General features: G+C 47.9%; 1 long non-coding RNA gene across 2 annotated transcripts; it reads right to left on the bottom strand.

The window, feature by feature from the left end:
- Window positions 1-17,729: 17,729 nt before the first annotated feature.
- On the bottom strand, window positions 17,730-24,448 carry LOC140900800 (uncharacterized). Of its 2 annotated transcripts, none has more exons than XR_012155719.2 (3): window positions 24,370-24,448; window positions 19,292-20,173; window positions 17,730-18,302 (listed from the first exon to the last, which is right to left on the bottom strand). It is a non-coding gene; the product is annotated as an uncharacterized LOC140900800 (long non-coding RNA). The 2 variants fall into 2 exon arrangements; XR_013634844.1 differs by having other exon boundaries at window positions 17,730-18,299.
- Between the last annotated feature and the right edge of the window lie 94 nt (window positions 24,449-24,542).

Here is a 24,542-nt window from a genome sequence, read left to right as displayed (position 1 = left end):
TGATACAGCTCGGACAAAAATTGTGTGCCTTGGAAAGACCCAAATGTTCTGTCCAATGGACTGAAAAATCAGAACATTTTGTGTGTCCTCAAAAACGTTCCCAGGACATCAGATGAAAAACTGGGACTGGCCCAGTAAAATGGGGATGTCTGGTCTTTTTGGGCCAGTTCCCCAAGTGCAATCATTTGCACCAGTGCAAAGTGAGTGTGAAACACAACTGTTGTGATCTAGTAGGATTCTACTCTGGTGTGCATGACAAACAAGGTGCAGCACGATGGGGAACCTGGCCCTTAATCTTAGCTGGCAGGAGGCACAGGGTTTCCAGGGGGTTTTGAGCTGTCTCTCTGAAGAAGTTTATGATGTCCCAGTCTCATTTGCCTGTGCATGGACTTCTCCCCATGTGACACTGACATTTGCTTTTCACTGACACTGCGGGAGCTTTGGGACACCGGAGCACCCCGGGATTGGGAGGATGCTCTGGAATGGTGTGCAGGGCTGGCTCAACGGCGACGCTGACTAGTAATTCGATAGCGATCTGATCAAATCACCACCGACCACCTTGTAACTGCCATTTCGATCGACCAAGCCAACGGAACCTGCCACCTCCCAGTGCCTGGCCCATATTGTGGCCGCGTGGGTAACTCGGAAGGGGTTGGATCCCAGCAGCTGGGGCCACCCAGCCCAGCTGACTACCAAGATCCACAGGTGGTGCTTTGCCCTAGCTCCTCAAGACTTTGCTTGCCTCCTGCATCTCAGTGCGGGTGGGTTGTTGCCCCTAAGGCTCGAGTCAGGAAAGTAGCTTGAGCAAGTAGTTCTAAAGCTAGTTTCTGGCCAAGGGAGCCACTGCTATGGCCCCCATGTACTCCCCTTCCCAATGGAGCCCCAGGTGAGGCCAAGAGATGGGGTTTGCAGCTGTGAAGAGTCACAAGAGCCTGCTGGGACGGGAGCAGTCAAGCTGATTTCTTAATATCTCTGACCTCCTTCTTGAACATGCTGCAAGCGGAAGAGACTGATGATGTGTGATGCAGGACCCAGCTCACTCTCCCATAGCCAGATTGGCTCTTGCAGGGCGGAAGGAATGTGTATAGAGTAAACGGATGGGATCTATCTATCGAGGTAGCGGGCTGGCCCCAATCGCCATAGGGTCTGAGTGCCTCACAATGGATTTTAGCCTCAACCCCTCTGGGCGAGGCAGAGAACGGTTATCCTCATTGTATAGATAAGGAAACTGAGCCAATTCCCTCTATGACTCAGTATTCAGTGCTCTGAGGTTTTGGGAATCCATAGGATGCATGATCCTGGCACGTACTAGACATTGTCTCTGGGAAGGGCTGCTTGTCTTGCTTCCCAGGACCTCCTGAATTGGGCAGGGAGGCCTTTGGCAGTGTTAAGTCTCATCAGAAGATCATTCTACTCTCCAAGAAGATGCCTCTCCTTCCCCTTGCAACCCCCGCACACTCAAGAGCCTGGAAGAGGCCTAGAGAAAAGCCTGGAAGAGTCTGGCAGGGGTGATAGAAACCAGGCAGATTGGGCGGGACACAGAACATATCACAGCAAGCCTGAGGAGGAGTTCCCTGACATTTGCCAGGAGAATCATCGAGCTGGCCAACTGTCCATCGTGAAGCCAAGAATAGGACAGCAGCCCTGAGTGTGGGGGTGGGGGCTGGTAGAATAAGCATGGGGATTTAGGAGGCCTGAATTCCCCACCCCGCTGTAAACTCACTCAGTGGCCCTGGGCACATTGGTTTACTCCTCAATCAGGCTTCCATCCATTGTGAAAATAGTGGTAAACCACCTGCCTCCCTGCGGGGCTGGTCTCAACACCTGGATGGTGTTTTGAAGCTATAAAGGAATGCAAAAATGCCTGTCACTGTTATTTTCTGATCAGCGGTTTGTCCACAACCCAAGCAGATTTCACCTTTATTATTATTATTTGCAGTGCAGCAGTTCCTGGGAGCCCCAGTCCTGGACCAGGACCCCATCGTGTCAGGCGCTGTACATTATTTATTAGGTGCTGGGACAGGGACACTCACCTCTTGAAGGTGCCTCTGTTGGCTGGGTGTGATGGTGCAAGCTCTCCTGCCCAGGTGCCTCCTGTAAGTTGTTGACCTCACTAAGTGGCTCTTCAGTGGCTCAGGTCACACCCTCTAAAATGGATGAACCCCTTCTGGGGGTAGGAAAGAGTTCAACACAGTCTGCCTTCACCAGGGTCTTCAACCCCATCTCTGGACCCCTTTAAGTGCTGCCCTTCACTTTGGCTTCCCAACAGAGCCTTGTCCCCTTCTTGGGTCTTAGACCGCTGCACTTAGACCACAGTGGGTGGGGGGAGGTACAACCCAGGCCGGCCCACTACTATGGGTCCCAACCCAGGGTCCCTACATACAGCAGCCACATGCAGTTTCCTTCAGTTTGCTGCTGCTCTTCTTTGGGCCCTTTCCCACATAGCCTCTTTCTCTTCACCCTGCCCTCTGGGCTGAAGTTCTCAAATCCTCTTCCTCCTTGCTGAATGCACGTACCACCAGAACCCACCTTCTGGGTCTCTTATTGAGCTCCTGTGACCAGCAATAAGCCCCCTTCCTTGCTCCTCTAGCCCCAGCCAGGAACTGACCTGGTGAGGCCATGCACCTCCTTTTAGAGGAGCCTGCTGGCTCCGATTGGCTGCTTCCACAAGGCCTCTCTAGGCAGGCCTGGAGGACCCACCTTCACTGTTCCTTCCTGGAGCAGGGTGTGGTAGGGCTGTGGGGCCTCCAGCAGGGGGCCTCAAAGGCCCTAGTACACCCCTTTACATACTCCCCTGCCCCTCCTGCCCGCCCGCCGCAGAAATAATTAGGGGTAAGTCTTCTTCCTAAGAACAGAGTCCCCCACTATTCGGGAAAGGATGTCTGTGCTCCCATGTCGGGACCCTGGGCGGTGCCTTATTGTAAAGGCAAAAGGTTGTAGCACCAGATACCACCATGTAATCCACAAGCTGGTGTCTTTCATTGCTTGCATCCAATTCATAGAATATCAGGGTTCGAAGGGACCTCAGGAGGTCATCTAGTCCAACCCCCTGCTCAAAGCAGGACCAATCCCCAGTTTTTGACCCAGATCCCTAAATGGCCCCCTTGAGGTTTGAACTCACAACCCTGGGTTTAGCAGGCCAATGCTCAACCACTGAACTATCCCTCCCCACAGTTCAAGGGAGTGTGGTTCATTAATAGTTCGAATGGGACTCCTAGGAGATAATAGCACAATGCCACCGCGGCCCAGCGACTAGCCAAGCATTCCCTTTCTGTGGGGCAGTACCTGCTTTCGCGTTGCTGGAGCTTCCGGCGCAAGCAGAGGATTGGGTGCTCTGTCCCTCGAAAGTCGTGAGATAGTTCAGCCCCCACGTCTAGGGTGGAAGCGTCACTGTGTAAAATAGAAGGCAGTGAAAAGCCTTGGCACCAGTTGCTACCCCAAAATGTCTTTTATTTTTTGCAATGCCTCCTGCCCCTCCTGTGTCCAGAGTAGAATAGTTGGTGCAGATGTCCTGGTGAGATCTGTCTAATGGTGCGGCTAATGTCCCCAAATGGGGAGTAAACCAAAGCTAACCACTGGCCCGGGCTAAAAAGGTCAATCCTTGTTTTTTTGTTTGCGGGACGGGAGTTTTTTCCAGTGCCTCTGTTTTATTTTGCAGGGGCTGTATTCTCCCATTCCCTTCAAGATAGCTCTGTGGTCTCCTGCAGGCCAAATTTACACATTTCTTTGGGTTCACCATGAGCCCAGCCTTCTCCAGTGATTGCAGAACTGCCGTTACGTGCCATAAACGTGATTGCCAATCTTCACTGAAAACCACTACATCGTTCAGATACGCAGCAGTAGATTGCCTGAGGTGACGACGTACATGACCGTTGAAAGTTGGCCGGTGCCTCATGCAATCCAAAGGGCATAGTTAGAAAATGGAACAGCCCTAATGAGGTGGCAAATGCTGTTTTTCCCCAGGAGTCAGCTGTAAGGGTTTATTTGCCAATACCCCTTGGTCAAATCCAGTGTCGTACTATCCTTCGCTTTCCCAAGCCGATTCAAGAGTTCATCAACTCTTGGCATAAGCGTCAAATTGTGAGGCTGCATTCAAGGCCTGGAAATCCACACAGAACCAGGTTGTGCCATCTGGGCACCAGTACCACTGGACTGCCCCAAGGACATTGGGATTCTTGAATGATGCCCAGTTCTGGCATTGCGTTAACCCCCTGTTATAGTGCTCCTTTGAGTTTCTTTGGAACATGGTAGGTCCTATTTTGGGGCTTTGCAGATGGGTTCATCTGTATGTGATGGACCAGGAGGTGGGTTTGACCTGGCTGAGAGAAGAAGAGATCACCAAAGTACCCAAACAGGTTCCCAGCCTTTCATCGCAGGCGTGGAGGGAAGCTCCCTGCTAGGGTACGTCTGCAGGGCCTAGGCGGTATGGCAGGTCTCGAGCAAAGGCAACGCATGGGGGCGGGGCATGCAGGGTCATGTGCCCCCCCCCGTTTACTGCTTGGCTTGTAGTGAGCATGCTTACTTAGACTGAGCATGCTCAGTAACACTGCTGAAGCCGGCTGCCCTCACTCTGTCGCCCCACTATCAGCAGACACGGGTCGTCTCTGGTCTTGAGGATGTATAAAGAGACACTTCTGTGCTTTCCAAGCCTTTAACAAGTTCACATAGATAATTTGTCTTTCCTTCTTCTTATCCAGGAAATGGGTCTCATAATCCACATTTCCTATTCGTCGTATGACCTTGTAGAGTCCCTGCCACTTGGCCAACAGCTTGCTATCAGTGCGAGGCACCAACAAGAAGACCTGGTCACCTGGATGGTAGACTCTTTCCTTGGCTCCTTTATTCTAATGTTGGGCCTGGGCTTGCTGAGCCTGCCCCAGATTCTCTCCAGTAAACCTTAACATGCAATTTAGTCGTTCACGTACCTGGACCACGTACTGCACTACATTTGGGGCTCAGGAAGCCTGCTCTTCCCATGTCTCCTTGAGCAGGTCCAGGATCTCCCAGGGTTGCTGGACATAAAGAAATTCAAAGGGGAAAACCTGTTGATGCCTACAGCAGCTTTCGTTCCACAAACATAAGATACAGCAGGAGTTGGTTCCAATTGCAGGTGTCCGTGTTTGCAAACTTTTTCAAGATGCTTTTCAGAGTTCAATTAAACCTCTCCGTTTCGGGGTGGTACATGGAGTTCCTGAGGGATTTAACCTTGAGGAGTGCCCAGACCTCCCTTAACAACCAGGACACAGAGTTTGTCCCGTGGTCTGTGAGGATCTCCATGGGCACGGCCACCCGAGAGAAAAGCCACAGCAGTTCCTTTGCTACAGTTTGTGCTGTTACCGAGAGCATGAGGATCACCTCTGGGGATCGTGTGACATTGTTAGTAAGTAGCCCTCTTCCTCCTCGCTGAATGCAAGTACCACAGGAACCCAACTTTTAGGTCTCTTCTTGAGTTCTTGTGACCAGCAACGAATCTGGTCAAGCCCTGCAGCTCCTTTTATCTGAGCCTGCTGGGTTCTGATTGGCTGCTTCCACAAGGCCTCTCTAGGCACACCTAAAGACCCCACCTTCACTGCTCCTTCCTGGGGTGAGGGGATCAGACTGTGGGGCCTCCAGCAGGGAACCTGAAAGGGCCTGGTACACCCCATCACAGGTGTGTTATGGTACTGCCAAGGAGCCCCAGGCATGGAGCTAGAAACTGTACATTATTTATTAAGTGTATAATGGTAGCTCGTAGGAGCCCCAGTCATGGACCAATATCCCATTGTGCTAGGTGCTGCACATTATTTATTAGATGCATTATGGTAGGTCCTAGACCGTGGTGCTGGGGGCTGCACAAACACAGACCACAGAGATGATCCCTGCTCCAAAGAGCTTCCAGTCTAAATAGACAAGTCCTACCAGGTGGGTAATACAAACAAGTGGGCAGAACCAAAACAGTCCTGCGGTGGAGTACAGACTAGCTCTGCACACCATGTTTAACCAGCCAGGACCCACAAGATCTCACCCCTCTCTAGCTGCTAGAGAATGGCAATGTCCTGTCTTACCAAGGTACCGATATGGTCCCGGTAACCGCAGCATCTGAGCCCCTTGCAATCTTCATGGTATTTATCCTCACCACTCCCTGGTGAGGCAAGGCAGGGCTGCCCTCCCCGCAGTACAGAGAGGCTACGGGTCCGGCTGAAGGTGTGATTTCCAGCTCGAGGATATAGGCACACGCGAGCGTGGATCGAGTTGGCACACAGCACTGGCAGCATGTACCTATGATCTCAGATGGGATTGGGCTCAGGGAGCGAACCTGGAGCTGCCCTGTCCACACTGCTATTTTTAGCACCCTGGCTCAAGTGGATCGACCTGAGCTGGGAGTTACACCTCTCGGCTGCAATGCAGGTATACCCTGAGAGACCTGTGTGAGGTCATGCAGCCGCGCCGGTCCTCTGGGCTCCAGACTGGGGCCTAACCATTAGGCCATGCTTTCCTGCATGCAGGACTCGAAGAAGACGGCAGAGGTCATGTTGTGGATTTCAACAGGGGCTTCCCCCACCACACAAGTGGCATCACAGGAAGGAACAAAGCGACTTGTGCATGAAGCAGAGCATCAGCTGAGCAAAGCTGGCTCGTTGGAGGAGGGAATTTTCCTCTCTTCACCCACCCCTGTAGCTGGGACTGAGCACCACTGTGCAGGAGCATTGTCAGGATTTCCACTCCGCTAAAGAAAAGCTGAGTTTGCTGTGCCTGGTGCGGCTGCGCTCCGCAAATTTCCCAGTGAGCGGATTTAAAGCAAACATTGGGCGGACAAATATTCCTTCTTTAGGTTGCCAGGGTTTTGTGGTAGGTCCCAGAAGGCCTCAACCCAGGCACTGCAGTCAACAGAGTGAGAGACCCTCCCTGCCCCACAGTCTAAACAGACAAAGGGTAGGAAGAGAAACTGAGGCACAGGGTGAAGTGGGGAAGTGATTTGCTCAAGGTCACCTAGCAGAGCCAGGAATAGAACCCAAGTGTCCTGAGTCTACTCACTGGGCCACGCTGCCTCTGACAGACATGGTGGGTTTGGCACTCAGCAGAGAATAAATAATGAACTCATCAAATAACACTAAATAACATTAATGGGAGGACAACATTAGCAGCTTTTTTCAACCTCATTCTTTGTAAGGATGCGGAAGAAGCTGAATACCATGTCTGAAAAGCAAAGCATAGAGGGTTGGGAGCATGTGACTGCCTATGTGGGGTGCTGTAGGCTAGGGTTAACTACACACCCAGTGACCATGAGGTCTAGCTCCCACGTCAACTCTTCCCATGACAAGCTGTAATAATGAAGTCTTCCTATTGCATTCACCCATCTTTACAGATAAGATGACCAAGGGCTTGCACCAAATCATATCAAGCAGAGCTAGGAGTAGAATGCAGGTTGCTAATGTAACAGCAAAGTCTCAGTCACGCTGCCTTTCAGAAGGAGCATGCCATACCCGGGTGCTTCTGTAACCCCCTTTTGTAACCTCCATGCTGCTCTCTAGGAGCTAGAGCACATATTGAGGCTTGTGACTGCCCTGCTACCTCCAGAGACCTGGTTCTTTACCTCAAGTGGTTCTTGCTTACATGCATCCCAGTGTCACGCCCAGCGGACAACCCAAACAGGGTGGTTGTTACATTTGGCTGCGCTTCTGGAAACCACTAGACAACACTGCTCCCAGAGCCAGGCACAGAGACCAGCAACAATCCCGATGCCCACTGTCCCACCGCTACTGTCTCACAAACTCATGTGTAACTGACCGCAATTTGTATATTGCATCTTCTCATATGGCCTGATCCAGGAAAAAATAATGGCATGCTGTCCCCTGCCAATTACTGCTGTAGCTAAAGCAGCAGACATCTGTCCTCTGGATTTAATGGTTGTGCATTCAGACTCTGCCATTTGCCCACTGGGCAACGTGGGAGATGCATTTATAAAAGCCAGACTTAGAACCCTGGAATAATGGGTGGGATGATTTTACCGGAATGAATTCGGATGTTCTGCTAATATTTGTTTGTTGCATTTATTATAATAATACCTGAGCTCTTCTCTAGCACCTTTCATCAGTAGATCTCAAAGCACTTTACAAAGATCAATATCATCCCCATTTTAGAGATGGGGAAACTGAGGCACGGAGAGGTGAAGTGACTTGCCTAAGGTTACCCAGCATGCCAATGGCAGAGCCAGGTCTCCTGAGTTCCAGTCCAGTGCTCTCTAATGTTTTTGTTTTGGTTAATGGGCTCTTTCCCTTTAACAACAGGGTGGGGTAGATATTTGTAGCGCACAGAATCATAGAACTGTAGGACTGGAAGGGACCTTGAGACAGAGTCTTCAAAAGGCTAGAACTTGATTTAGTAACCTGATCTTTCTGGAAAACAGACTCATTCTTCAAGGTGGGACATCAGTGCTAGTGGGGACTGGCTACCGCAGGCTGTCACTAAATAATGAGCCATGGACCCTTTCACATGTAGGTCACCAGTTTTTATCCTCCCCAGCATAGCACGGGTTGAAAGTTGTTCCCGTCTAATGGCTGTTTGATGGCCCTGATATGAGATGAGTTTGGTAGGTTCCAGTCTCAGCTCTCACATGACCAGCTCATCACTAGGCTCTGCATTGTACCGTGAGCTCTCTGGGGCAGGGATTCTCTCTGGGCAGCGCTTGGCCCGGTGGGGCCCCATTCTCATTTGGAGCCTCGATTAAGAGCTCCAGTAGTAGAGTCTCCAACCACATTATTTGTGAGAGCTGGCAACATTGTGATTATCACACTCACAAGGGCGAGGAGGTCAAAAGTCAGAAGACAGGCCCCAAACAGGACTTAATATTTTTTTAAAAGCTCCTGAGTTGTGGGCCAATTTCATGAGTTTTGGGGGCGGGGTCTGACTCACGATTTTTGAATGTCTGTAGTGAGCAATACTGCACATGCACACACAGGCACATATGCACAAACGTGCTCACACATATACACATGCATAAACACACAAGTACAAACATACATGCATGAGCACACACATGACCATGCGTGCCCAAACATATGCTAATGCATACATGCACACACAAGCACAAACACATGGTAACACACATGGGCAGGTGTGCACACGTGTAAAAGCACACGCTAATACATGTGCGTGTGTGTGTACACGCACAAGCAAACACATGCACCTGCATGCACAAATATACGTGAACACACGCACGCACGTACGCACGAACACACAGTCGCATGCACGGGCGTGCACGCACAAATGCAAAATCACACACTAATACATGTTTCAGCGTAGCAGCCGTGTTGGTCTGTATCCGCAGAAAGAAAAAGGAGGACTCGTGGCACCTTAGAGACTAACCAATTTCTTTGAGCGTGAGCTTTCGTGAGCTACAGCTCACGTCATCGGACGCATCCCGTGGAAAATACCAATAATACATGTGGGCACACACATGCACCTGCATACACAAACATCCACGAACGTGCACGCGTGGACACTAGTGCACATGTGCATGAACACGCACTAACATGCATGTGCACGCGTGCAAAACCAAACAATAATATGTGCGTGCACACACACACACAGACACACACACACACAGAGGCTCCCTCCCTCGTTCCTCCCTGAGATGCCGCCCTCCCCTCGGAATGAGCCTCTGCATGCCGGGCATTCCAGCCCCACTTCCCTCACTCAAGCGATAGATGGTGCCCTTTGCACAACACACTTTCCCCAGCTCCAACAGGGGACACATCCTTTGGTGCTGAAGCTGAAAACATTAACCCCTTCCTGGACGCTGGCTGGGACAGGGCGGGAGGGGGAGGGGAAGGGGCTGAGCTCCGGCCTCCCTCACAGCTTGCACCAGGTTTAGCAACCTCTTGGATCTTTGTCAATCACAAACCTCAGGTTGTTTCGGTGCCGACCCGGCCAGCCGAGCTTTTTCAAGGGCAGAGATTTATTGGGCGTATTTCTGCTGGCGTTTACAAAGGAGCCGATGGAAGTTTGGTGCCTGAATCCCATTGACTCCTAGCCACTTAGGCCCCCTTTGAAAACTCCAGAATTAGACCCTTGCTGCCGGTGATCAGATCCTGGTTTTTACCCTTCGGCTCCGGCACTTTTTGCAAACATTTATTTCTTTAGATGCATTCATGGTGTCTACAGCAACCTGTAGGGGCATTCATAGGCCAGACAGGACCCCTGTGATCACCTCCTGTATAACACAAACCTTAGGACTGCTCTGAATTAATCCCTGTTTGAATTAGAGCAGAGCTTTTTAGAAAATCAGCCCCTCTTGACTTAAAAATTGCCAGCGATGGAGACCCCACCACAGCTCTTGGGAAGTTGTTCCAATGGTTAATTACCCTCCTGGTTCAAAAAATGGCAGTTTGTTTCCAGTCTGAATTTGTCTAGCTTAAACTTCCAGTCACTGGCCTGATGATGATGATGTGTTCAGAAGTCCCAGCCGAGCCCGGGGCCCCATCATGCTGGGTGCTGCTCGGTGCTGGACTGTGAAACAGCTCCTGTTTGAAGAGCTCACAGTGTAAACTGGCCTATTGCAAATTTACAGTTAAAGCAGGACAGGAAATGGCTTTCCTGAGCTGTGAAAATCTTCAAGATATATTAAAATTGGAAAAAGTACAGAGAAGGGCAGCGGAAATGATTAGGGGTATGAAACTGTAAGAGGAGAGATTAAAAAGACTGGGACTGTTTAGCTTAGAAAAGAGATGACTAAGGGGGGATGTATAGAAGTGTATAAAATCATGAATGGCGTGGAGAGAAAACCTTTTGTAGTGGTAAACACCCATTTTTTCATGCTTTGTGTGTATAAAAAGATCTTCTATACTTTCCACAGGATGCATCCAATGAAGTGAGCTGTAGCTCACGAAAGCTTATGCTCAAATAAATTGGTTAGTCTCTAAGGTGCCACAAGTACTCCTTTTCTTTTTGTGGAGAAAGTGAAGAAGGAAGTGGTATTTTCCCCTTCCGGTAACATAAGAACCAGGGGTCACCCAATGAAATGAATAGGCAGCAGGTTTAAAACAAACAAAATGAAGAACTACTTCACTCAATTCAGTGATAACCTGTGGAACTAATTGCCAGGGGATGTTGTGCAGGCCAAAAGTAAAACTGGGTTTAAAAAACGAGATAAGTCAACAGAGGATAGATCCATCAATGGCTATTAGCCAAGACAGTCAGGGATGCAACCCCATGCTCCGTGTGTCCCTAAAATTCTGACTGCCAGAAGCTGGGGATGAATCACTTGATAAATTGCCCAATTCTCCTTATTCCCTCTAAAGCTTCTGGCACTGGCTACTGTTGGAAGACAGGGTACTGGGCTAGACGAACCATTGGTGTGACAGTATGGCCGTTCTTATGATAAGAAACAAATTTTCATGTCCTGAATTAGATGAAAAGTCAAATCTCGAAATTTTTGCAAACTGAAAATCTGAATTTTTTTTTCAGCTCGGGTCAGTTGAAACGTTTTGTTTTGAGATTTACAAAGGGTTTGTTTCAATTTTGACCTTTCTCTCTTTTCCCCACCTTTTAAAGTCTAAATTTCAAAATGAAAACTCTTTTCAGCTCAAAAATCTTTGCATTTCGACAATTTCCAAATTTCCCCCCCCCCCAATAATTTTTCATGGCAGGAGGTTCATTAAAACCAAACCTATTTGTGAAACAGGGTTGGTTCAAAATGAAGTTACAATAGACTTTCATAGACATCAATAAACTCAAATAACATGCCCCTGTGACTCCTCTGGATGCCAGCAAAGAAGCCCTTGTTCCTCAAACAAGTGCCCACCACATCTTCCCTGTCTCCCTACCCCACTCGCCTTACAGGACTCTTAGCAATCTAGTCAACCCACAGCTCCATGTTGGAAACCCACCTTCCGACCCTTGTGAGTGACTGCCTCAGTCACATGACTTTGTTTCCTGTCCCCAATTAAATGACCTCATCTTTCAAAGTGACTTCCCCAAGCAATTTCTGTCTCTGGGTCTGAGGGCCTGGGGATTGGCTCTTGGAAAATATTCCTGGACACGGAATTTGGTGGCACTATGTATGCAAATAAAATTAACATTGCAATAATACCTCCTAACTCTTATATAGCACTTTACATCTGTAGATCTCAAAGCACTTCACAAAGGAGATCAGTCCCATTATACAGGTGGGGAAGCTGAGCATGGAGCAACAAAGTGATTTACCTATGGTCACCCACTGGGCTGATGGCAGAACCAGGCCTAGAACCCGTAACTTCTGAGTGACAGTCTAGTGCTCCAGCCACTCAGCACTAGTTGCCTCTTCTCATCCCAGAAGGATCAGTGTCCTTAGTCCCATTTTACAGACAAGGAAAGCAAGGCACAGATGGTGTGACTTGACTGACATTTCGCTATGTGCCAGGAAGTGACCCCGGGAGTCCTAGTGCCTATCCACTGCACCACACTGCCTTGAACAAGAAAAGGGACGTTAGCATGAGCCAGCCCCTGCTTCTATTAAACAAACTGGTTGCAAACATTACACAAGCAGCTCTAATGCTGACACAGCCCTGTGCGCCCCTTTGCACCAGGGAGGGGGAAAACCCCAGCGAAAGGGAGCAAACCATTAGCTCCACCCCAGTCCAGAGGGGAAGAAGGATCAGGTCCCACAAAGGTTGTTTTTACCTGGGGAGGGCCTATGCCTCTGCCCAGGTCAAACTCGACCGTCACGGCTGCCGAGGGGTCGGTGTGACATGAATTGGCCAGCTTGGACCCTTCCTGTCCCTCGCTTGTCAGCCTCAGCAGAGAAGCCAGGGACACAGACTAGATCATGGGGTGTGAACCCTCCTCCCTGCCCTAGTGTGTAGGGGGTGTCTGGCACACATCAGGCTGGGTGGGACCAGGGAAGGAACTTGCTGGACCACTGTTGGGGGCCTGGGGTAAACACAGGCCCTAAGGCTCCCAGGCTGGCAATCAGACACCAGGGCACGTGAAACAGATTTTCCTTCCCTCATTGCTTGATGACGGCCTTTTTGCACCCAGCTCCTCACCCTTAGAACCCCATCTGGCCTAGGAGCTATTGTCCACCCACCAGCAATCAGAGGACGGAGAAGGTGGAATTGCTCTGGCAGAGCCCATCTCCTCCTCAACCTTGCCCCAAACCCAGGAAGTTTTGAAATCAGCCAGCATCTCCCTGCCAGCCCCAGGGAGCTGTGTCGGCGTCAGCTGTTCTCCTGATGCTGTATTGATTTCTGGCAGCAGTTCATTTATAACCAGTGGGTAGTTGAACTTTCACCCCGGCATTTCCTCCTGATGTCTCTGGGAATTGCCGGAGTGAGGGCTTTGGGTATTATTTAAAAGGTGCTTACGGGAGGAAAGGACATGGCCTCATTCATAGAAACTGCAACCCTAGGCTGGGGAGATCTGCCAAGGTGGCAGATGGAACTTGCTGTTGGTGACTGGCGTGGAAATGCCGGGCAGCGTGGATGGCTCTGCCGAATGGGGCTGATTTCTTGCCAAACCTTCGCCAGGAATTTCAGGTTTCGTTACAAACCAGGACCTCAGGTGCAAAATCCTTTTGGGCCATCAGCATTTCAAGTGAAATGGCAGCTAATTATTATTAATATTATAATAACATGCAGGTACAGCTGAGATCAGGGCCCTGCACAGACACAGTTCCTGTCCCAAAGGGCTCAGAGTCTGACTGGCCAAAGGGTGGGAAGAGAAATAGACACCCAGAAAGGAGAAGAGACTTGCCCGAGGTCACGCCTGGGAACAGAATGCAGGAGTCCAGACTCTCAGCCCAGCATCCTACTCTTTCATGGATGGGGGAACTGAGGCATCAGGTAGATTAAGTGATTTGCCCCAGGTCTCACAGGGAGTCTGTGGCAGAGCCAGGTTTTGAAGCCAGATCTCCTGTAACACAGGCCAGTGCCTGAACCACAGAAGTGTCCTTCCTCTTTAACTTGGCCACCAGGGCTGTTGACAAACTGGATGTATTACTCTGTAATGAGACCCAGCAAGGGTCACAGGAACTTTGCCCTTGATCACAAGGGTTTTCTCCTGCTCCAGTGCAGAGCCCTCACCACTAGTGGCCATGAATGATCTACCAGAGTAATCCCACTGAACACACCTCTGTTAAATCTAGAGCAGAGCCATTTTCTTTTCTCTGTCTGAGCCATTCTGCATGTCTGCATGACCCTGTTGGGTGTCCTAAGACTGTATAGTCTATCTAGGTCTTGACAATCATTTAAGAACACCTTATTAGATGCCCAAAATAGGCACAATCCCACAATCAAGGAAGAAGGCTGTGCTGGTTAAAAAATTGATGTGGTGTAGAGATAAAGTGAAGGCAGATGGCAAAAAACAATAATAAAAATAATATATAACAAATGGAAGGAAGGTGAAGTTGATAGTAATGAATATAAATTAAAAGTTAAGAATTGTAGAAAATTGATAAGGGAAGCCAAGGGACACAAGGAGAAATCATTGGCAGCAGAGTTAAGGACAATAAGGAGGAGTTTTTAAAAAATATATTCGGAACAAAAAGAACCCTGACAACAGCACTGGTACATTACTAGATTGGAATGGTAGAATTATAAATAATAATGCAGAAAAGACAGAAGGGTTCAATAAATACTTCTGTTCTGCATTTGGGGAAAAAGCAGATGATATAGTCTCATATGGTGATAACACTCTTTCCATTCCACTAGTATCTCTGAAGCATACTAAATACAAGCTACTAAAGTTAGATATTTTTAAATCAGCAGGTCCAGATAACTTGCATTCAACGGTTTTTAAAAAGCTGGCCAAGGAGCTCACTGGACAATTAATAAAAAGAAGAGGAGTACTTGTGGCACCTTAGAGACTAACAAATTTATTTGAGCATAAGCTTTCGTGAGCTACAGCTCACTTCAAGCTTATGCTCAAATAAATTTGTTAGTCTCTAAGGTGCCACAAGTCCTCCTCTTCTTTTTGTGAATACAGACTAACAGGGCTGCTACTCTGAATCCCTGGACAATTAATGTTTATTTTCAATAAGTCTTGGAGCATTGGGATGACTCTAGTAATCAGGCTGACACTGATCCTATGCAAGATAATGGAGTGGCTGATATGGGATTTGATTAATAAAGAACTACAGGAGGGTGATGTGATTAATGCAAATCAACATGGGCTTATGGAAAATAGATCCTGTCAAACTTACTTGGTATCTTTTTTTAATGAGATTACCAGTTTGTTTGGTAAAGGTAATGGTGCTGATGTAATACACTTAAAATTCAGTAAGGCGTTTGACTTGGTGCCGCACAACATTTTGATTAAAAAACTAGAAGAATATAAAATTAACAAGGCACACATTAAATGGATTAAAAACTGGCTAACTGATAGGTCTCAAAATGTAACTGAAAATGTGGAATCGTAATCGAGTGGGTCTATTTCCAGTGGGACCCTGCAGAGATCGGTTTGTGGCCCTACATTACTTAATATCTTTATCAATCACCTGGAAAACAATATAAAATCATCATTGATAAAGTTTGCATACGACACAAAAATAGAGGGTAGGTAAATAATGAAGAGGACAGGTCACTGATTCAGATTAATCTGGATTGCTTGGTAAATGAGGCACTAGCAAACAATATGCATTTTAATACAGCTAAAAGTAAAAGTATATATCTAGGAACAAAGAATGTTAGCCATACCTACAGGTTGGGAGACTATCCTGGGAAGCAGTGACTCTGAAAAAGATTTGGGGGTCATGGTGGACAATGAGCTGAACATGAGCTCCCAGTGTAATGCTGTGGCCAAAAGAGCTAATGTGATCCTTGGATGAATAAACAGAGGAATCGAGCAGGGGTACAGATGTTATTTTACCTATTTAATTAGCACTGATGTGACCACTGCTGGAATCCCGTGGTCAGTTCTGGTGCCTCAATTCAAGAAGGAAGTTGATAAACTGGAGAGGGTTCAGAGAAGAGCCACGAGAATGACTAAAGGATTAGAAAACCTGCCTTATAGTGATAGACTCAGGGCCATGCCTACACTACAAAAGTACTCCAATTTTACAGAAGTCGATTTTTGGGAACAGATTGTATAAAGTTGAGTGCATGCGTCCACCCTAAGCACATTAATTCGGCGGTGTGCGTCCACAGTACCGTGGCAAGCGTTGACATTCCGAGCGGTGCACTGTGGGTAGCTATCCCACAGTCCCCGCTGCCAACTGGAATTCTGGGCTGAGCTCCCAATGCCTGATGGGGTCAAAAATGTGTCGCAGGTGGTTATGGGTAAATGTCATCAGTTAACCCTCCCTCCCTCCGTGAAAACAACGGCAGACAATCATTTCGTGCCCTTTTCCCTGGATTGCCCGAGCAGATGCCATAGCACAGCAAGCATGGAGCCCGTTCAGCTCACCGCAGCAGTTATGACCATTGTAAACACCTCGCACTTTATCGTGCAGTTATGCAAAACCAGCACCTGAAAAACCAGGCAAGGAGGTGACAGCAGTGCGGTGATGAGGACATGAACACAGATTTCTCTAAAACCATGGTCCCCGGAAATTTGGAGATCATGGTGTTACTAGGGCAGGCTCATGCTGTGGAATGCCGATTCTGGGCCCGGGAAACAAGCACAGAGTGGTGGGACCGCATAGTGTTGCAGGTTTGGGATGATTCCCAGTGGTTCCAAAACTTTCGCATGCGTAAGGCCACTTTCATGGAACTTTGTGACTTGCTTTCCCCTGCCCTGAAGCGCAAGAATACCAAGATGAGAGCGGCCCTCACAGTTCACAAGCGAGTGGCAATAGCCCTGTGGAAGCTTGCAATGCCAGACAGCTACCGGTCAGTCGGTTATCAATCTGGAGTGGACAAATCTACTGTGGGGGTTGCTGTGATGCAAGTAGCCAATGCAATCATTGAGCTGCTGCTATCAAAGGTAGTGACTCTGGGAAATGTGCAGGTCATACTAGATGGCTTTGCTGAAATGGGATTCCCTAACTGTGGTGGGGTGACAGACGGAATGCATATCCCTATCTGGGGACTGGACCACTAGGGCAGCCAGTACATAAACCGCAAGGAGTACTTTTCAATGGTGCTGCAAGAACTGGTGGATCACAAGGGACGTTTCACCAACATCAACGTGGGATGGCTGGGAAAGATTCATGACACTCGCGTCTTCAGGAATTCTGGCCTGTTTAAATGGCTGCAGGAAGGGACTTTATTTCCAGACTAGAAAATAACTGTTGGGGATGTTGAAATGCCTATAGTTATCCTTGGGGACCCAGCCTACCCCTTAAAGCCCTGGCTCATGAACAGGCACCCTGGACTGTAGAAAGGAGCTGTTCAACTATAGGCTGAGCAAGTGCAGAATGGTGGTAGAGTGTGCATTTGGACATTTAAAGGGTCGCTGGTGCAGTTTACTGACTCATTCAGACCTCAGCGAAACCAATATTCCCATTGTTATTGCTGCTTGCTGTGTGCTCCACAATCTCTGTGAGAGTAAGGGGGAGACGTTTATGGCGGGGTGGGAGGTTGAGGCAAATCGACTGGTTGCTGAATACGTGCAGCCAGACACCGGGGTGGTTAGAAGAGCATAGCAGGAAGCGCTGTGCATCAGAGATGCTTTGAAAACCAGTTTCATGACTGGGCAGGGTACTGTGTGACACTTCTGTTTGTTTCTCCTTGATGAAAACCCACCCCCTTGGTTGCCTCTAAATTCCCTGTAAGCCACCTGCCCTCCCCGCTTCGATCACAGCTTGCTTGCAAAAGGAAATAAAGTCACTATCGTTTAAAAAACATGTATTCTTTATTAATTGATTATAAAAATAGGGAGATAACTCACAAAGTAGCCCGGGTGGGGTGTGGGAGGAGGGTAGGAGGGAAGGAAAAGGCCACTTCAAAACTTGTTGAATGACGGCCTTTTGTTGCTTGGGCTGTCCACTGGCGTGGAGTGGTTGGGTGCCCAGAGCCTCCCCCCACGCGTTCTTGGGTGTTTGGGTGAGGAGGCCATGGAACTTGGGGAGGAGGGAGCGCGATTAAATAGGGACTGCAGCGGCAGTCTGTGATCCTGCTGCCATTCATGAACCTCCACCGGACACCAGAGCATGTCCGTTTGATCCGGCAGTAGCCCCAGCGTTGCCTCATGCCTCCTCTGATCTTCCTGCCACCACCTCTCCTCATGTTCATCGGCCGCTTTCCTGTACTCTGCTATTTTGTCCCTCCACACATTCTGCTGAGCTCTGTCAGTGCTGGACGACTGCATGAGCTCAGAGAACATTTCATCACGCGTGCGTTTTTTTCGCTGCCTTATCTGAGATAGCCTTTGGGACGGAGGAGGGAGGCTTGAAACATTTGCAGCTGCTAGAGGAAAAAAAGGGAGTGAAGTATTTTAAAAGATACATTTTACAGAACAATGGCTATACTCTTTCATGGTGGACAACACTATTCACATTACATAGCACATGTGATTTTGGTACAAGGTCGCATTTTGCATCTTATATTGAGTGCCTGTGGCTTTGGAGTTAGCGATCACACACGCAGTGCCAGGTAACAGAATTTGGCTTGCAGGCGGTCATGGTAAGCCATAGCCTTTCGGCTTCTGCAGCCTTCATAACAGCAGCCTCCTCCTCTCCCATACCAAGTAAAGCACGTTGAGTTGGCCATTTAGTGCTGCAGTTTTCCTGTTAACGTGCAGCAGCAGAAACCAAACTAACCCCGACCCCCACCCCCACATCCAATTCTCTGGGATGATCGCTTTACCCCTCACCCCACCGCATGGCTGGTATCAGGGAAGATCCCTGCTAGCCAAACGCCAACAGCTCAGCGCCAGTAGCCCCCACTCCCACTGCGTGGCTAACTGCGGGGAGGATTTCTTTTCAGCCACAGGCAAACAGCCCAGTAGGAACAGCCACCTCTGAATGTCCCCTTAATTAAATTCCCCTATTTCAACCAGGTTACCATGAATGATATCACTCTCCTGAGGATAACACAGAGAGATAAAGAACGGATGTTGCTTGAATGCCAGCAAACACCGGGACCATACGCTGCCAGGCTTTGTCATGCAATGATACCAGATTACTTGCTACTAGCATGGCGTGGTAAAGTGTCCTACCATGGGGGACGGAATAAGGCTGCTCTCTCCAGAAACCATCTGCAAAGGCTTTTAGAGTACCTCCAGGAGACCTTCATGGAGATGTCCCTGGAGGATTTGTGCTCCATCCCCATACATTTTAACAGATTTTTCCAGTAGCTGTACTGGCCACGAATGCATCCCAAGTCCGCAGAGCTACTTAATCATTAAAAAACGCTTGCTTTTATAACATATATTATATTTTAAAAGGTACACTCACCAGAGGTCCCTTATCTGGCTTGGTTGGGTTGGGAGGGTTTTTCGGTCAGGGTGATAAAAAGATCCTGGCTGTCGGGAGAACAGTGTGCTGTGTGACCTCCTCAAGCTTGTCCTCCTCCTCATCTTCCCTGTCCGCAAAATCCTCAGGCATGGCGGAGAGTACCCCATCATCGGCGTCCACGGACGGGGTGGGGTAGTGGTGGCGGTCCCCCTTAGAATTGCATGCAGCTCAGCGTAGAAGCAGCATGTCTGGGGCTCTGTCCCGGAGCGTCCGTTTGATTCTTTGGTTTTCTGGTACGCTTGTCTGAGCTCCTTAAGTTTCACGGGGCACTGTGTTGCATCCCTGCTGTAGCTTCTGTCCCTCGTGGCCTTGGAGATTTTTTGAAATGTTTTGGCATTTCGTCTTTTGGAACATAGTTCTGATAGCACGGATTCCTCTCCCCATACAGCAATCAGATCCAGTACCTCCCGTTTGGTCCATGCTGGAGCTCTTTTTCGATTCTGGGACTGCATGGTCACCTGTGCTGATGAGCTCGCCTGGCCAAACAGGAGATGAGATTCAAAAGTTCCCGGGGCTTTTCCTGTACCCCTGGCCAGTTCATCCAAGTTCAGAGTGCTATCCAGAGCGGTCATAATGGTGCACTATGGGATAGCTCCCGGAGGCCAAAACATTCAAATTGCGTTCACACTAATCCTAATTCGAAATGGCGACGTCGATTTCAGCGCTAATCCCCTCATCGAGGAGGAGTACAGAAATCGGTTTTAAGTACCCTTTATGTCGAAAAGAATGGCTTCGTTGTGTGGTTGGGTGCAGGGTTAATTCGATTTAACTCTGCTAAATCTGACATAAACTCGTAGTGTAGACCAGGCCAAGGAGATCAATCTATTTAGTTTAAGAAAGAGATGGTTAAGGGGTGACTTGATCATGGTCTGTAAGTACCTACATGGCGAACAAATATTTAATAATGGGCTCTTCAGTCTAGCAGAGGAAGGTATAACACAATCCAATGGCTGGAAGTTGAAGCTAGACAAATTAATTCTGGAAATAGGGTGCACATTATTAACTGTGAGAGTAATTAGCCATTGGAACAATTTACCAAGAGTCATGGTGGACTCTCCATCACTAACCATTTTTAACTCAAGATGGGATGTTTTTCTAAAAGATCTGTTTTAGGAATTCTTCTGAGGAAGTTCCATGGCCCGTGATATACAGGAGGTCAGCAATGACCACAATGTTCCCTTCTGGCCTAAGATTCTATATGGTGCTCAGCACCATAGTATCTGAACATCTCGAGTTCACTATCATTACCCCCATTTGACAGATGGGGAAGCTGAGGCACAGCAGCTGACCAGCAGTAGAGCTAGAAATATAATGCAGGTATTGTGAGTCCCAGTCCAGGACTCTAGCCACTAGGCCACACTGCCACCCCCACACTGCTGAATGTACTCTCCACGTGGGCCATTAGCTGTGAGCTACTCCGAGTGAATATGCCTCCTTCCAGACTTGAGTCTTGCATTTCACTGCTTTGCACAGCCCCTGTCTGGAGAAAGTCCAGAGCAAGCTGCGGGTGTCTGATGCTTTGAAATGTTTGGATCTTTGGTGAGCCCTCGGCCTGGGCCTTTAAACATCATCTCACTGCTAACAACACACACACACGCACAGAGGGGCAGCTGTGGGGAAGGGGACAAGGCCACTGCTCCAACCCAGCTGATAAGTCCTAAGTGTTGACAGAAGCAATAATTAGATCCAGTCATTTCTGCTCATCGTCAGGTCTGGTGTATTTATGCCAGAACTTTTTATTTTCTTTCTTTTTTTCTAATCAGAGCAGAACATGGAATGGAAAGAGCCAGCAGTGAGTGAAAGTCCCCGGATTCTTGTCTTCCATTAGAAAGGTGATCAAATGGCAGCCCAGAGCTCTACCCACCCCAACTTGTGGGAATCCAGTTATGTATCAAAGTAGTCGCACCGTCAGCCAGTGCAAAGCGAAGCTACAAAACACTTTTCTGTTTTTCAACATGCTCCTAAATTTCCCACGCGTTCAGCTTTTGGGAGCAACTTCCTCACAGTTGGTCTTTGTCCATTGGTGAATGTTGGAGCAAAATCCCTTCAGGCATTTTGGAGTTATGGGGTGAGGGGGAGGTGGGGGCTTGTTCTGTCTTTTTTTTAATCTGGATGGAATTTTCAAAAGTGACTAGCTATTTGTGATGCCTCTGCATATAGGGGTCTGACATTATTATTATTATTATTATTTATTAGGTGTATTTTGGTAGTTCCTAAGAGCCCCCATCACAGTCATGGAGCAGGACCCCATTGTGCTAGGCGTTGTACATTATTTATTAGGGGTATTACGATAGCGCCTAGTAGCCCCAGTCATAGACCACAACCCTGTGGCTTTAGGCACTGTATATTATTTATTAGGGGTATTATGGTAGCACCTAGGAGCCCCAATCATGGAGCAGGGCCCCATTGTGTAGGTGCTCTACAAACACAGAACAAAAAGATGGTCCCTGCCCAGAAGAATTTACAATCTACACTGAGATTAGAGGTGTGCTATGAACCAATGGTTTGGTGACCAAACCGCACTCAAATGGGGGGGGGGGGGGAATTCATTTGCTTCAGGCTGCCTAGAAACAAAAACATGTCAAATTTTCCAGTGAAATGAAAAAGTCGATTTTTTTTGTTTCAAGTGAAATGAAACATTTTTAAATCAAGGTTGGATTTTTTTTTATTTTCAACAGATCTGCTCTAGCTCAAAAGGAATTAATTTAGGGCAGTTCTCTGGCCTGTGTTATACCCCAAGTCAGACTAGATGGTCACAATGGCCCCTTCTGGCCTTGGAAACTCTGAATCTACAAAGTGGCAGGGGCGCATTTTGCCCCCATTCACCTGCTTGCTGGTCTAAGTGTGAGATGTAAATCTGCTTCCATCTGTCCTCTGCACAACAAGATCTTGGGGTCCTCAAATAGCTCCCCCCTTTCTTACCCCCTGCCCACTCCCTTCTCAAAGCACGTGGAAATGCAGTATTTGTCTGTGGGGAGATCAGGCCGGTTTAAAGCAGACCTAGCGGTTGGGATCGTTCATCCATTAGGGTGATTTGTGAATTTTTAACTCCTGTTTTAAATTGGTTTTCACCTAAGGAATAATTAGACTGGGTCATTTTCATGGGATAATTGAATAAGGATCATTCTGCCTGGACTTGGTTCTTTGAACCACAGTGAATCTCCCAGCCCCTGGTGAGACTGCCTGCTTTTCCCGGTCTCATTGACCGAAAGGGAAGCATAGATTGTGCATAGCAACTCTGGATTCTGCTGGGTGAGGGTCAAGTGTGATTCAGGGATTCAGATATATCTGAGGCTTCAGAAAAAGGAGCAAGAAACTTCATACCAGGGAATTAGGGCCAGATTTTCAAAAAATCTCCAGGCCAAATTTCCAAGCCTTTAGTACCTCTTTCTATTATTTATTACTGTACTATGGTAGCACCTAGGAGCCTCAGTCATGCACCAGACCCCTTTGTGCCATACAAACACAGAACAACCCTATAATCAGCCACAATCCAGGACAGATAACTCTTGTGATTTTAGCATGAATCTCAAAACATTTGCTGTTTTTCTTCAGGCTTCAGATCATGGAGCCAGATTACTGGTCATGTTTTCAAGTTTGTAATAAAGACTCATAACCCAGAGGAAAAAACAAAAAGAAACAAAACAACCCAACCACCACCACCACCACAGATGAATTATTGCATTGTAACACCTCATAATTTTTAAATCAGTCTCATGATTTGCTGGGGCTGGCCATGATGTATTATTGTTTATTTAGATTTAAAATAATAAAAAGCCAATGCTTAAGCCTCCCTAACACATCCTTGATTGTACAATAAAACACCAGCAGCATTAAAGTTATAATTTAAACAGGAACTCAAACACCAACACATCTTCTTAGTTGTGGGAACCATATTCTGAGCCCTCTCTATAAATCCTAGCATACACATCTAACTGTATACAGTACACATCTTTTGTGTTTCTGTGTGTGTGTGTGTGTGTGTGTGTGTATGTGTGTGTGTGTGGGGGGTTGTACAGTGTCTGGAACAAGGGGGTCCTGTGCTGCTGCAATACAAATGATAGCAATAATATATCCTGTAGGTGGCTTGGAAAAATCTCACCTAGGATGTCTAAGATGTCCCCCTTTTTAGTCTTTATGAGATTATAGAGTAACAAATGGAAGGACATTTTCAGTGTGACTGACCCCAACTGTTAAAATTAATCATGAATTAATCAGGTCTTGCAAAATCACAAGACTAGCTTAAAAAAGCACAAGATTTTTATCAAAAACGATTGATTTGGGGTTCTTTTTTTTTTGCCTTCTCGTTGCTGAGCCTTTAGGCTCACACCAGGGTCATGTTTTTGAGCTTTTCTCAGCATAGAATCATACAATCATAGAAGATTAGGATTGGAAGAGACCTCAGGAGGTTATCTAGTCCAACCCCCGCCTCAAAGCAGGACCAACCCCAACTAAATCATCCCAGCCAGGGCTACCACCTCCCTCGGTAACCCATTCCAATGCTTCACCACCCTCCTAGTGAAATAGTGTTTCCTAATATCCAGCCTAGACCTCCCCCACTGCAACTGCATTATGTGGCATAGAAACTTGCTCTTCTTTCTCATGTAATTCTATGACTTCAGAAGTTGGGTCTTTTAAAAAAGCAATCTACATCAAACATTGTGAGACTTGTGATAAAATTGTGAGAATGGGCAAAACTGGGTTTTCTTTAAGAAAAAAGTATCTGGTTCTATTGTTCAACTAACTGCCTATGTCCCTATAACACTAACCTAGCCACAACCCTGTGTGTCCCTACAATACACACATACAATCCTGTGTCCTTAAAACAAGCACACACACACCTGTATGTGCATATAACCCCCCCGTGTCCTCATAACACACACGCCTGTGTATCCCTGTGACACTCACACCCCTGTGTCCCTATACCCCGCCCCGCATGTCCCTACAACACACACACAACACCTGTGTCCTTATAACACACCCACACACCCCCAGCAGTGTGTCCCCTTAACACTCACAAACACACACACGCCAAGTGACGCTGCTGTAGTAGGGAACAAGGCATCCACAGGCTTTTGCCCCCCCGGAACTACATCTCCCAGCATCCCCCGTGGCTCTCAGGAGCCTGCTGGGAGCTGTAGTGCGAGGGTGGAAGGGCTGCAGCTGAGTGTCAAGGGGGCTTGGAAGGCGG

Source organism: Lepidochelys kempii, chromosome 20 (assembly GCF_965140285.1).
Source record: "Lepidochelys kempii isolate rLepKem1 chromosome 20, rLepKem1.hap1, whole genome shotgun sequence".
Taxonomy (NCBI): Eukaryota; Metazoa; Chordata; order Testudines; family Cheloniidae; genus Lepidochelys; species Lepidochelys kempii.
This window is presented reverse-complemented; position numbering and strand designations above follow the sequence as displayed.